This window comes from Lepus europaeus, unplaced genomic scaffold, assembly GCF_033115175.1.
Source record: "Lepus europaeus isolate LE1 unplaced genomic scaffold, mLepTim1.pri SCAFFOLD_29, whole genome shotgun sequence".
NCBI lineage: Eukaryota > Metazoa > Chordata > Mammalia > Lagomorpha > Leporidae > Lepus > Lepus europaeus.
The window spans coordinates 1,543,468-1,547,962 of record NW_026909167.1 but is presented as its reverse complement, the minus strand read 5'-3'; the positions used below and the strand labels follow the sequence as shown (position 1 = coordinate 1,547,962).

General features: G+C 42.8%; 1 pseudogene; it reads left to right on the top strand.

Moving 5' to 3' along the window:
• The first annotated feature begins 1,263 nt into the window (after positions 1-1,263).
• Positions 1,264-3,169, top strand: LOC133754793 (la-related protein 4B-like; annotated as a pseudogene).
• The last annotated feature ends 1,326 nt before the right edge of the window (positions 3,170-4,495 follow it).

The window sequence follows — 4,495 nt, the reverse complement described above, 5'->3', positions numbered from 1 at the left end:
TAGTAAGCCAACAGATGAGTGATTTCTGCTGCTTGTCTTTCTCAGTCTCTCTGACTTCCAAATAAAAACTAAATTAAAAATTAAGGAGTGGCCATTTGACCTAGTGGTGTGACCACTGCTTGGGATGCCTGCATCCCATGTCAGAGAGCCTGGGAAAAGTCCCAGCTCTGCTTCTGACTCCAGCTTCATGTTGGTGTGCATTCTGAGAAAAAGTGATGAGGGTTAAAGGAATTGAGTCTGTGCCACCCTTGTAGAGACCCAGATTGTGTTTCAGGTTTCTGGTTTCAACTTGGTCCTGCCCCAGTTGTGGCATAAAGTTGGGGAGTGAACCAACAGATTTGAGATACACCCCATTTCTACTTTTCAAGTACAAAAATAAAATAATTATTTTTAAAGAGCAACAGGGTTTTCAAAACCTTTAAAATAGAAAGATCAAGCTGTTTCCAAACTATCACAAATATATTCCCAAAAAAGAAATGCATTGTGAATGTTATTCTATTTTTTGTGCAGTCTCCACACAAGCATGTAGATGCTTAGAAGGGGACAAATTTTACAACTTTGGCCTAATAAGAATTGGGTAAGGTTTAGCTTTCATAGTATTTGTTGCTGCCCCTGCTTTACTAACATGATATGGATATTGTCATCTTACAAATTGGTCATTTTAAGAGTAGTTAATTTTGAAATTATTTCAAACTTACAGAAATACCATGAGTGAGTCCTATTCATTGAGAATGCCCAGTTATTATCCTTTTAGCACTTTTGCCTCTGACCCACCTTAGGGGGGTCCCTCCAGTGTTCCTTTCTGAGAAAATGTGGGCCCTGTATTATCAGAAGCACGGTGGTTTGATGCTGGGCTCTGCTCAGTCTCCCATCTATGCTATGATGGATGCTATCAACTTGGTATTTAGTGAATTTCTGCCAGATTGATTCACACACAACCTTTTAAGGATTTTTTAAGTGTGTTCTTATGCGAAGGGAAGGAGTGTTGGAGATCCAGAGTCTCAAGGTTGAGACATTTTCGGCCCGAAAGGGGAAGAATCCGCTTCCGCCACTGCACCCGGCCCATGCCGGCCCTTGCTTCCTGCGTCCAGCCTGGTGCTGCAGTGCCGCCTCTTCCTAGTCTCCCTCCTCAGCTCTCCCTCCATGTCGCGTGGTCGCCGGGCACCGGGGCTGCAGCAAGGAGTCCCCCAGAGGCCAGTTGGGCAAGGCGGGCAAAGCTAGCAGCATCCTGAAGTTTACATTAAACTTCTCCTAGTGGAACCCATGACTTCTGGTCAGGACGCTAAAGTTGTGGCTGAACTGCAGGCACAGTGAGGTCAAGAGGGCAAGGGCAGCTCTCATCTGATGAATGGTCCTAAATCTCAAACCACTTCTCAAACAAGTTCCATCCCAGCTTTGAGTCAGGTACCGACAACTAAGGTTTCTGAGCTAAACCCTAATGCGAAAGTGTGGGGGACTTATGTTACATTTGGAAGCAAGTAGTGTAGCTGTCGGTTTGAGTGCTGCATGGGAGGAGACAGCTGGGCATGGTGCAGACTGCAGCCTGCAGGGATTGGATGTCAATGGTGATGGTGACAAAGTCATGAGAATGCAGCATTACCTGAGTCAAAACAGACATGAATGCTTTGGCTCTGGATCATGCAGAATACAAATCTCTACCTGAAAATAGTGAAACAGGAGGAAATGCATCTCAACCAGAAAGCCAGGAAGATTCTCAAGAAGTACTTTAAAAAATTGGAATTCTGTTTATCTAGGGAGACTCTTGCTAGTGCCATCTATCTTACATCACAGATGGATAGTGATCAGTATGCTCTAATTACAATGATAGCTAACCTTGACCATATCAAGAAACTCAGTACTAGTGTGGATTTGATTGTTGAAGTGCTAAGGTGGATGAGAAGGCAGAAAAAGTAAGGCCAAATCAAAATCATTGCATAGTAATATTGCGAGAAATATCTGAATCTACCCCTGTGGAAGAAGTAGAAGCACTATTTAAAGGAAATAACTTACTGAAATTTATAAACTGTGAATTTGCCCATAATGATAATTGATTTATTACATTTGAAGCAGAAGTTGATGCACAACAGGCTTACAAATACCTGCGAAAAGTCAAAACTTTTCAAGGAAAACCAATTAAAGTGCAGCTAAAAGCAAAGGAAATAGCTATGATCCCATTTTTGCCAAAGAATGGATTTAGGTCTCTCTACATGAACCTTTATACATAGCAGTGTTACACATCATTTATTTACCTCCAGTATACAGTCCCCAACAAGAGTTTCCTCTGTACAGCCTGACTGCTCCCAGACATTGTCATTAATGCATAGCTATTTCAATCCACCCTTGGTAACTATTTCTAAATACTGGATTTATACATGGGTTTACATCTCCAACCTTCAAGCCTGCAGCCTCTCCTCTGACTTCACTCATACAGTATCCTCCCAGAAGCAGGAAAAATTCCTTTGGCTATAAGAAGAAAAGGGAGGAAAAGTTTACAAGCAGCCAAACTCAGTCTCCAACACGACCAAAGCCTCCATCACAAACTTTGAACTGGGGCTGTCCAACTTCCCCCCATTACCTGGAGCTGAGGCAATTTGAAGACAGAGGACTTGTTTGAAAACAGGCTATCTAGCTTGATAATAGGATTGTCAAAGGAAAGGAGCCCCCATGCAGATGCAAGTAGGAACACTATTCCTGTAGTGGTCCCCAGAGAGCCCTCACCGCTGGCTTCTTGTGCTGTATCAGCAATGTATGAATGATCCCCATCCCTAGCTCATTTACCTGAGGATCCCAAGGTGGCAGAAAAGCAGAGGGAAACCCTCAGTGTGGACAGACTCCCTTCTGTCCTTACTACAACTGTGTGTAAATCAGAGCAGGTGCATGGAGCTGCCACAGAATTGCAAATGCCCAGATTTGTCAGAGAACGAGTAGAGAGCCACCTTCTTCTCCACTGCAACCCTCAAAAGAACAAAAGTCAAATGAGGGCAGTTGTAGGAAGGAGGAGAAGAAGCTTTCTGCACCTGTGTGGAAATAGAGGGAGCCCCCTGTCCTCAAGTCCATTCCCAGAGTCCCCAAAGACCAGGGGAAGCAGCCTGGGCACTGGCCCTCACCACCAGCTGTTGGAAAGTGTCTTCACAGAGGACAGAACACTACCCCCAAGTCTCATCAGTAAAAATTCTATGTCTGGGAGGGGTTGCAAAGAGCTGCGTTAGCCACAAATGAAACACTTTTCCCACTCAGTATGAGGATGAGTGGCTGGTTGGGCAGTTGCAGTATCTGTGAGCCCCATGGAATGCCTGCAAGTTATTTTTTCTTCTGTGAGTCAGATTCTCCTCCTCTAAAAAAACTATTTTTCAGGATTTAATTAATAGAAACCTTATTTTTCATTGGTGCTTAACTAGAGGTGATGTTTAAGTCTGATTTTTTAGGATAGAAAATGCATTTATCCCAACAGATTGGTGTTTTCTGTTAAGCCTCTGTGTGGTTCTGAATGCAAGCTATATATAGTGAATTTTTCTAAATTAAGGGAACTATACTACTTTATTTTTTTAAATAATATTGATCTACAAGTGCGTATCTCAGATGCCCCAGCAGATGTATGAGGGCTGTCAAGGGTGGCCTTAGCCTCAAGGTGGAAGGGGGTTGGCAGTGTCAGGTCGCTGACATACTGGCATGGGAGCTGTGCTTTCATCTAAACTGTTAACAAATAATTCTAGCATTTAAAAATACATATAAATGTACATATAGGCCTTTTTTGATCCAGTGGGAAGAAATAATCTGTAGAGAACACCCTAGAGAAACCTGAAAGCTTTGAGTTTTGACATCCTGTCAGCAAGTAGCCAGCTTCTCCCCTCAATTGCAAGTGGCTATTACCTAAAATCAATTCAAAACAAGTGAATAGAACCTAAATGAAAATATACTTTTTTGGCCACTGACATGCTGCCAGTATGTTGTATCATGAAATGGTTTGGATCCCTGTGAGCTGGCTGCTCTGGCTCTTGGCCTAGTGCACCTGCTCCATGCACATTTCTGTCCATGTTCCCCCAACCCCCAGGCACTCTTTCAGAAGAGTTCTCATCTTGACTCCATGACAATGTCTTCCTGAACATCTGCATCAGCACATGGATTTAAAAGTTATGTGTGAGAGTAGTGTTTATAGTTTTATTCCCCTCTTTGGCTGGTGGAGGACAAAAATTGTTGCTCTTTTTACCTCCAAGATGAGGGTCTCATTGATTCACTTCTAGAAGTGTTGTACTTCTGAACAAGGAAGCACTAAAGTTATCAAGTTTATAATAAATTTAAATATAAATTATTTTGTCTTAAAATGCCTAAAATTATTCTCTTTATTTATTTGACAGATAGAGTTATATAGTGAAAGAGAGAGACAGAGAGAAATGTCTTCCTTCCATTGGTTTATCCCCCAAATGGCCACCATGACCAGAGCTATGCCGACCTGAAGCCAGGAGCCTGGTGCCTCCTCCTGGTCTCCAATGTGGGT